A 10,484-nucleotide genomic window follows, 5' to 3' on the forward strand; every position below is an offset into this window, starting at 1 on the left:
TCTCTTTAGGAAGATCCTTCTGAAAGCAGCGGGACTCCAACTGCTTCTGTGCCACCCTATAACCAGGCACCTAAAGGCGGGGTTTTCATCGCCACCTCTTTCTGACAGAAATCTGAAGAAATACAAAGGTGAATCAATTTGACCATCCCACGGAGGACAGTGCCTCGCCTGTCCTGCTGCCCTGGGATCAGGCAGCAGTGGCGGAGAGGGACCAGGTCAGCGCCCGGGCCAGGGTCCCCTCCATGCCCACTGCCAGCAGGTCCGGTGGTTGGCACCGGCACGGCTGGAGCTGTGCTGGGTTCACGTGGCAGCGAGGACCGTGCCCAGCAGATCATCCCCACTGCCCTGCAGGCAGCTGAGCCTGGGCGGGCACTGGAAAAACACAGGGAATCACCCTGGGGACGAAAACTGTGGGAAACTGGCCTGAGCAATCTGGCCAGGCAAGTAGAGTCAGGGGTGGCCAGAAGCAGGACAGACAGGTTTGGGAGAAGGACAGCACCTCCTCAGAGCTTGCTCCAAACATTCTGCGTGCAGCCTGGACCGGTCCTTCCGCGGCCAGATTACCTGGACCTGAGCCCCTGTCGTGGCCATCGAACCCCCCATGGCTGCCTGGGGAAAGCAGCAAAGCCAGAGGTGCCGTGGGAGATGGGTGGGAGACAGAGCAGGGCACCCCCAAGGTCTGTCTGTCCTGCCTCCTGCCACCCCGCCAGCACAGTCCTGACGCTGTCGGAGAAGGCGGTGAGTCCATGTGCGGGTGGGAGGGCGGGGGCCGGGATGGAGGGGGCACTTGCACTCCCCCTCCCACGGGCCCTGCAGACCATCGAGGTTACCGTGGCAGATATGGATGGTTTTGGAGCACGGCACTGCGGTAGCAGACGTGCTGAGGTGACAGACTGGAATTTCCTTCTACCTGAGGGCTGTGAGGCTCCATTCCCCTCCCTGTGTCCCAGTGCCTCCGTGAGAAAAGACCATCATGGGTAGAGGCAGGCAATGGGTGCACCCCAATGGGACAGGGTCCATCCCAGAGAGCCAGGGTGCACCCCAACAGCACAGGGTGAACCCCAGTGCTCTCATCCTTCCTGAGGCAGGACAAAGGGCAGAGGGTTTGGCCAGGGCAGTGCTGCAGCACAGGAGCCCTGACTGCAGGGATGCTCTGTTGTGGCAGCAACTGGGAGGACGTGGTTTTCTAGATGCTGGCTATAAACATCCCATTGCTTTCCCAGAGCTCAGGCCCCCAACACTCTGCACATCGGATGGGGAGAGCATGGGGATGTGGTTGGCAGCTCAGGCAACGTGTGACAAGCACAAGGGAAGGGTCCCTGGGGCAGCTGACAGCCGAGTCATGCACCACAGGACAGGCGGGGTGGGGACTTCAAAGAGCCAGGTCCCACGGGACAAAATAGGTGGGGAGTGACTCCTCTGGCAGAGCCCGTCTGAGGGCTGAGCACCCAGCAGCCATGCTGAGCATCCAGAGCAGGATGTCACAGCCGGGCAGGTCAGGCCTCATGGAGGCTTTGGGCATGACTGCAAATGGCCCCAGGTTCACGCACCTCACCGGCCGAGTCACTGGCAGGTCTGAGCACCACAGTCCCCAGCTCCAGCCACAGGCTCCCCTCGAGCCCCACTCCCCAAAGCACTGCCCAGCACCTCCTGCCACACTGCCACGCTTTGTCTGAATTTCTGCCTTCTCCCTGAGAATGCCTTTCTCCCTTCTTCTCCTGACACCCCACCTGTGCCAGGAGGCTCATCCCCACCAAACTGGTGCCAGGAGACCTCCAGGAACACTCAGGGTTGGGGGACCTGTGCCCAGGCAGGGTCACCCTCAGCTCTGGCAGAAGCCAGCTCTCATAACCCATCCAGCACCAGGAGATGGAGCTGGGAGTCCTCTGCTCTGATGACACACCTCTGTCCCAGGCAACCTGGCACAGACACAGTGGTGCCAGCACCTCCTGCCCAGCTCAACCAGCAGTCCAGGCTGGGCTGAGCTGGACACTCCCAGCTGGTTTGCTCATGGCCTCTACCTCGCACCAGGGCTTGAGGAGGGCACAGATTTTTTTATAACCTTGAAAGCCTGGGAGCATCTGGATGAGGCCTTCGGGTAAGGCAGGAACATCCTGAGCTGCATCTGATGCCAGGGAAGAAGAAAACATGTGGCTCTGTCCCTGCCCTCAGGGTCCAGTGGGGTTTGTTACATGAGACAGATGTTTGCTACCTTGAAGGTTGTGCTGTCGGCTGGGGAAGCACAGCTGGGGAAGCCTGGCTTGTGCACCCTACAGCAGAGGGAAGGGAGCTCCTTGCAGCCCAGGAGCACCGCACAGACCATGGTGCCAATGGTCCAGGATCACCCACCCACCAGGGCTCTGACAGGTCAGGGTGGTGTGGGTAGAGGGAGCATCCCAGGCAGACCCTGAGCTGCGAACTTTTCTAATTAAGAAATTCAACATGTTTTCAACCTGGAAGCAGCCCATCCTCCAGGTGAGAAGAGGCAGAGTGGGCAGGGGACAAGTCTCCAGTGAAGGATCATTTATGTGGGAATGTGGTTTTGGGGAGTCTCCCTTGCTCCTCAGGGCAGAGAGTGAGGCTGGCTGTGGGGTGGCCAGCTGTGCTTTTGTGCAGGTTCACAGCAGGATGGCCACACTTGGAGATTTTCAAAGAGCAGCTCAGGGGTTCATGTGTCGATGTGGTGCTCCAGCCAATGGCAGAGTAAAATGTTTAGGTTGGATATTAGGAAAAAATTCTTCATGGAAAGGATGGTCAGGAATTAGAGCAGGCTTCCAGGGCAGTGGTGGACTCACGATCCCTAGAAGTGTTAAAAAACGTGTAGATGTGGCACTTGAGGACAGAGTTTAGTGGTAGACCTGGGTTAACAGTTGAACTGAATAATCTTAAGATGTCTTTTCCAACCTTAATGATTCCATGACTCTGTGTTGGACACCCTGATCACCCTGGTGTCTTTTTCATGCAGACACCCTGTGCTCTGGACATGTTCTCCCTTTCACACAGTTTTCTGTGCTGTGTGGAGTTGCCATGGCCAAAACTCTGGGGCTGAGGAGGGGATGGCACTGTGCGGGGAGGACATTTGCTGTCCCTGCAGTCCACACGTTTTCCCCTCTTTCTCCAGGCTAGACCACTGCAAGCTGTGGGTTCCTCCATGCTGGGCACACTGAGAGCTGTTGCCAGGCCTCAGGACTCTCATTTTCCAGTAACAGGCATGACTCAGCCACTCTGCTTGACTTGGTGGCCTTTCCTTTTCTATGACCATCCTTCACTCATCTCTCCCAGAAAATGATCCTTGATTTTAATTACCAAGTCTCAAGCAGAGGGAACCAGGAGATTAGGACTGGGGCTGGGCTCAGGATATGAAGATTCATTCACATCTGATTTGGGGCAAGCCTCATCAACTCTCCCTACTTTTGTTTTCCTTTTGAAAAAGAAAACAGACCCTTCCCCTTGCCTGTTTCAACAGAGCCTTCCTCTTGCCCCTGTCAGCGCAGTCTCCAGTAGTGCTAAAAATGACTACTTGTAATGTCACAAATATCGTACAAAATGCTCACTCAAACCCCTTAGCGCCCACTACATGCCATTAATAGGCTAATTTGGGTAAATTTGGTTATAAGATTTGACTTTAAGGGCATTCTGCAGTGGCTCCTTCCAGAGACAATCATGAACTCACAGCATGATTTGGGTTGGACTTCAAATTCCATCCCATTCCACCTCCTGCCATGGGTGGGGATGCCTTCTAGACACCAACTAGACTAGGCTGCTCCAAGTTCCATCCAACCTGGCCTTGGACACTTCCAGGGATGGGGCAGCCACAGCTTCTCTGGGCAGCCTGTGCCAGGGCCTCACCATGCTCAGTATAAAAAATCCTCTTTGCAACAGGAGAAGTCCTTCCCCTGCAGGTATCTCTCTGCATGCAGGAAGTGTCCACTCCCCTGCGGAGCTGCCACAGGGGCCAGGGCAGGGGGACAGTACAGCCCTTGCTCCCTGTGCAGCGCAGGTGAGGCACAGGGGCACGTGGGCCCTTCCCATCCACAGGTGGGATGCCCATGTCTATCCCAATTCCGTCTCACAGATGACCAGTCCCTGCCCCTGGCCCCTCTGTCACAGTGTGGCAGCCCTCAACAGTTCAACCCAGTGAGAACATGGAAAGACAACTTCAGGACAAGCCATGCCTCCATTTTCCTTTAATCTGGTTTTACACATCCCCTCTGTGCCCCTCAGACTGGACTCGATCCCAGCTATTGCAGCTGAAACCCCCGAGGGCAATGCGAACCTTTACAGAAACTGGTCCTTAAATGGACTTCCTGTGGGGAATTCCCAGAAACTAATGGTGTGTCTGTAACACAAATCAATACCCACAGAACCGAAGGATTAGGAAGAGGAGTACTTCTAGATGTCACCAAGGGTCACCAAGTGGTGGAAGTCACAAGTTTGCACTTTCTGGGGGCTGTTGCTTTGTTGCATTGCTTTGGACCAGGATCAAGATTTCCACAAGTTTGACTGATGTTTTGGGAAGAAGCTTGTCACCCACCGGACTTTTATTTTATCATTTAGCTGGTTCTCTCCCATCCCTTCTGAGGATTAACTGGAAAAATATTGATCAAGATATTGGTTTCAGCTTAGCAGTGGCTTTCCAAGGCAGGGCTGCTTCCCACTCTAAGGACAGCACGGCTGCCTTATGGAACAAAGCAGAAGTGGACAGAAAATTGTCACAGGATGAATTTGCAATTCCACTACTTAAAACCAAGAAATATGTTCACTGTTACTAAAGCTGCACACAAGGAGGTGGATTCTGTACTCCTGTTGCCTTTATTTCCAAATAGAGAATCAAAATTTGTACTTCCGTGGTTTAAAACATCACCAAGATTTTACAGGGCAAAAATATTTGACCCTCAAGTGCCCACAGGCTCTGACACTCATTTCCCATAGCTCTACAGCCACCTCCAGCAGTTGCCAGAGCCCATACAAGAGGAAACCTCTGTGCCATCTGCAGAGTACAGCACTGTAGAACACCATGTGCCTTTTTTCCCCCTTTCCTAGTGGAAAATAAGGCAAAAGGACAGGGCAAACCCTCAGGAACCTCTACTGCAATGCTCTGGGGCTGGATGAAGCTTGAGAGCATAGGTCTGGGGGAGGACCCGGTGCTCCAGGAATGCTCAGCAGCTGGGAGGGGCTGCTCTGGTGCCCTACAGGACCAATACACACCTCCTGCACAAACCCCTCCTGCAGCCAAAGGCCCAGCTGGCTGGAGGGCCACAGGTTGTTTTTTCATGCCTCCACTGGACACTTGGGTGTGCAAGCTGGTCCCTGGTCAGGGGGAAGTTCAGCCCAGGAACAGTGCATGAGTGATATGCTAAGGCCTGAACAGCAGGCCTAAGCCTGAGCTGACTTACAAGATGAATCTGGAGCATGCTGCTATTATACCATCAAGGTTGTTTAAAAATAGATGATTAAAATATTTGTATTAGTTATTCTTAACGCCAAACTGACTGTTGTAGAGATGTTTGTATAACCTTGTGTAGGGTATATCGAGAAATCTTCCCTACAGATATCCCTAGAGACCTGTCAATACAATATTTTAGGCAAAACCCTCCCGGCTGTGGCCTGCACTCTGGCCAAGCCCTGTCCCCAGCTGGTCGGGAAGTGGGCCATCAGAACCAGATGTTTACTGCCCAAAAAGGTAAACAAGTAATTTGGACTTGCCAGCTGGGGCCTATAAAGCTGGACCCCTTTTTTGGGCAAACTGGAGACCTCAGCTACAGGTGGAGGCACCACATAGGGTTTCCCCAGTTTCTGGGAAAGGTTCTCCAGGTCCTCGCTCCAGAACAGGGCTCCCCAGCACCTGCAGGCTCTGGCTGATGGTGTAGTATTCAGGCAATTGGTGATGGATCTGCCTCAATCACTATTCTCGGTCTCCTGCTCATATAGTAATGATTAGATGCATTACCTTGCTTATTTTTACTTGTTGCTAAAGCCAAGAGAGTAATAATCTTACTGTTTTACTAAATGTACCCTTTTACTTCTGTTTTGCCTCAATATTAATAGTAAAACAAGACCATTCTTCCTGTTGGTGTCTGTGTCCATTCTATTACCCCGGTCGACTGACAAAACAATGAGCAGGGAAGGGAAGCAAGGAAGGGGCACAGGGAGGAGATTCATTGCTCAGAAATGCCCATAGGGCTTCTCTGCATCTGGCTCTTGCCTGAAAACACACACTTGCCTTGAAGACAAAGAAATCTAATGAAATGTTTGAGAAAACACTTTGCACTCACAGTCCCTGCAGCACACAAGGGCACAGTGCAGTTCAACAGCTGCCAGCCAAAACCCAGCTTTTTGCTCTTAAAACACACTGACACTCCTGTGTAACCACACAGGGAGAGGGAGCATCCATCATATGATCCTATGGCCTTAAACCGTTGCCCACAAAGGCTGAGGCAGAAGGAACGAGCCCCGTGTGTCAGAACAACAGAGAGAGGGGTGCCAGGACTGGGGTGTGGGAGGCCCCCAGGAGGGTGGACCCAGCAGCAGCTCCTGCTTCCAGAGGCACTAAGTGACCAGCAGTGCCTGAACAGCTGGAAGAAACATGCCTGAGGAAGCTGTCTTGGTTTAGGAAGACAGGTATCTGCTAGGTAAAATTACAATCAGAGGCTCTTTGGCAAAGATTTGGGAAATAGGAATAGCAGTTCTTTACTAGTATGTAATACAAAGCAAACAAACACAAAAAAAACTTCCCCCCCCACCAAACAACTACAGCATTAATGACAAAACGACAACAGTACCAAGAACCTTGAGGGCTTTGTTTCACAAAACCCAGGGCAGTTTGGTTTCGGTGTCCCTGCAGGATCCTCAGAGCACCAAGCTGGAACAGTGGAAAAGTCCCGGGCTGGTAGCTGGGATGGCAGGGTGTCCCGGCAGGCAGGGGCAGGATGTCCCGGCAGCGCAGGGGGTGCAGGGTCACGCTGCAGCAAGAGGAGCAGCGCCGAAGAAGCTGAAGACGAGGCAGAATAGCGGCCCAGCTTCTGCTCGGCGGGCTTTGCGGCGGCTGAGATCCTCGAGGAGCGGCCGACACGCGTCTCCCGAACCCTGGAAGCAGAAAAGCACGCAGCCGCCTCAAGCTGTGTCTTTTACCTGCGTTATCTCCCCCTTCCACCTTTTGTCCATCTCTTTGTTTCAGCCAAGCACTCTCAAGTATCCAACACCCGGTCCCCTTGGCAACCCGTGGGGAAAAAATTCCCCAGAGAAAGAAGGAACAAACCCAACCCCCAACAGAAGCACATGTTTTGTCCTTCCCCACCTTTCCTGTTGCTGTCACCAGCAGCTCCTCCTTGGCTGAGACAGTGCAGAGCTTGGCAATGTGGGGCAGATCCAAGTGGGATTCACAGATCTCTTTCCTACTGGCTTCCCATAGAGGAAAACATGGCAAAGAAACAGAGTGCAATACACAGAGCTTCTGTTCATAACCCACTTTGCCTTCCAGCCTTTCTTTGCTCCAGCTGTTACTCACCCACCTGGTCTTCTTTCACTTGAAATGAAGGATGGAAATGGGGCTGCTGGCTGTGAATGCTCAGCTGTGTCCTCAGGATACTGGATCTGGACAGCCCGTTTTTTAGAGATGCTGCTGTCAAGGTGAGTAGTTTAGCCAGTGCCCAAAAGCTGAACAGTGCTGTTTATCAGACCCCTTTGATTCCTCTTGCCTATCTTCAGGTGTCCAGAGTTTCAGTGTTCAGCCCACATCATCAGCTCATCCTTTCCCCACCCAAGAAAGATGTCTGAGGTGAGTTCGTAGCTCTCTGGACAAGCCCATCTCTGCCTCGTGTATACGACAAACTTCCACTAGATGATTAATTGCCTTAACTTAGCTGGCAGGAATTTCATCTTTGGGGAATTTTTTTTTAACATTGCCATTTAAAACTCACTCTGAAAAACATTCAAAGCAGAAATAAAATAGAAGCTGAGAAAAGCTATTTGCCTTCTCACAAAGATATCTGTCTTTCATGTAAAGGAAGTCCTGGCACATGAAGCCAGTCAGAGAAATCTGAAGTGCAGTTTATTTTCTCCTGTCTCTGAACCTAAAGAAGGAAAACCAATCACTCAGATTGCATTTTTGATCCAGACTACTACTAACCTCCACAAAAGATCACAAACTTCATGCTGTCTTCTGTCAGTCAGTAGCAGAAAGACTGGAAGAGACCTACATCAGTGCCATTTCAGACTGCTAGGAAAATCTGTTGTCTTCTAAGTTAATAAAAAAAAAGCAAGCACCTTTCTCCTAGTAATTTCTAAAACCAGCAATACTCTTCAATCTAACAGCAGTTTTTATCCCTCAACCCTGAAAAAAAGAAGTAATGAGAAATCATGTAGGCCACAAAAATTAAAGACATATGAATTTATGGGTATTTTTTCATTGACAAACCCAAAAGCTGGCAGGTGTTTAGCCAATATACTCCAACAGAAGACAACCTGAAAAGAGGCAAAAGCAATTCAAATGTTTATCAGCAAAGGACGTCAGTATAGTGAGATAGAGTATGTAAATGTGAACTTCTCAGGAACACCAAAGCCACTGAGGACCAGTAATGACTACAATGCAACTACTGCAGTGCAAGGTCTGTGGTGGGAAAGGCAGAAGGAAATACAACACTGAAGTGGTGGACTATGAAAAGAAAACATGATAGCTTGGCCAAAATAAATGGTGGGTGAAAATCACCCCTCTGGGACATGGGATAGGGTGGGACAGATCCCACAGGAACAGGAAGCATCCCTGAGATATTTAAGTCATTGCACAGGGCCCTGATGAAATCTCAGAATAACAACAAAGATGTGGTCTCCCAAATGCAAAAAAAACTGTGTTAGGCTGGAGGAGCTCCCCGGGAGGACTAGAGGGTGCCTCAGGAATCAGAACACCTAATCTCTACAGTGACTCGGGAAAAGGAGTGGCTTGTTTACCCCAAAAAATGTCCCCATTGCATAATTCCAGCAGGGCACACAAGAAGTGCCCAAACCAGCATCTGTTTGCAGGAACAAAGATGAATCATCCCTGAATTGGCTCAGTCTTAAACAGAGTGTTATATCAAAGTTTTGTGATGCAACATCCCCAGGTTGAATTCATCCCAAGCGCTCCCGCGTGGGTGCCTCACGTAGGCAGAGCAACCAAGGGAGTGCAGATCTTCCAGCAGCGGCAGCTGCCAATTGCATGTTTGGTTCCATTAGTTCTGCTTCTTTTTGTAAGGCAACAAAACCTGGAGGCTGTAGGGCAGGCAGTGGGAAGGTCCCCCTGAGAGCTGCATTTGCTGCTCCCTGTGTGGACCAAGAACCACTCCACAGCCCCACTGCCGCACTGCTGGTGGCACCTTGGCAGGAGATCCTCAAACTTCAGCTCCTCAAACTGCTCCCAGGCCTGAGCACACCCAGCCTTCTGTGTGTGTTCCTACCAAATCACTTGCACAGCCAAGGAATTTCAGGATAAAGGGTGGCCAGTAAATGTCCCAGTGCTTCAAAAACTACCATCAGTTTGGGGTAAACACCAGGACACAGAAGATCAGCTTTATGCCTCTGAAATAAAAACACCAAAATTTCTGCACTAACCAAGCAAACCAGAGTTTTCTGAGTTTTCTGGTTTCTTCCCATCTCCATTCAGCTCAGTATGAGTCTCTGACAGCCCCAAGATCTCTCCTCTGTTCTGCTGTCATCCCTCTCTGCCCCTTTGCTGCTGGGGCAGCAGCTGGCTGTGCTGGCTGACTTGGAGCAGCACAGCAACACCGCCAGGTCCCAAACTATTGCCTATGCAAAACCCATCTCAGCCTGGGTCTCCTGGAACTTCCCTTGATTTTCATAAAGCCTGTAGGAACCCCAAGGGTTTTAAAGGTCTGCTCCTCCGTCTCATTTGGCTGAGAGTGGCTTCAGAAGTTCCTGCCAGACAAAAGGCGCACCACAGCATGTGTGTGTCTACTGCAACTCCTTAATGGCAGCTCTAACCCCCCCAAATTAATGGCCATCAGATAGCAACTGATATTCAACCCTCTGATATTTGCCTGACATATTTGATGCTTTGAGAGGGCTGAATATGTCAATTAGTTTAGGAATTTCCCTCCATTGCTAGCCCTGGGATCTCCTGCTGGAGAAATGCTGGAGCAAACTCGTGGTCCAGAAAGAATTGCTGCATTTGTCATGAATTATTCTTTGACCTTTCTTTTTAGTTGGCTTTGCACACCAATTCAACACAAAACAACTGTAGTGGCATGATTCCACATCTGATTCCTGCCGCCCTTGGACATTATCTGAATATTGCCAGAGCTGCATCAGACAGCGCTGGGCAGCACATGGGACAGCTCAGACTGGCAAAGTCAGCATCCTGCAGCAGTGCACCTTTAACCACACGACTGTGTGCCAGTCACTCCGCAAAGCAGCAGTCACAGGAAGGCTGCCAAGTACTTTGGAGCAGAACTGTCATTTGAAGAGAACCAGCACAGAAACAAGAGCATTTC

Source organism: Chamaea fasciata, unplaced genomic scaffold (genome assembly GCF_029207755.1).
Source record: "Chamaea fasciata isolate MVZ Bird 193981 ecotype frontalis unplaced genomic scaffold, bChaFas1.0.hap1 SCAF_17, whole genome shotgun sequence".
Taxonomy (NCBI): domain Eukaryota; kingdom Metazoa; phylum Chordata; class Aves; order Passeriformes; family Sylviidae; genus Chamaea; species Chamaea fasciata.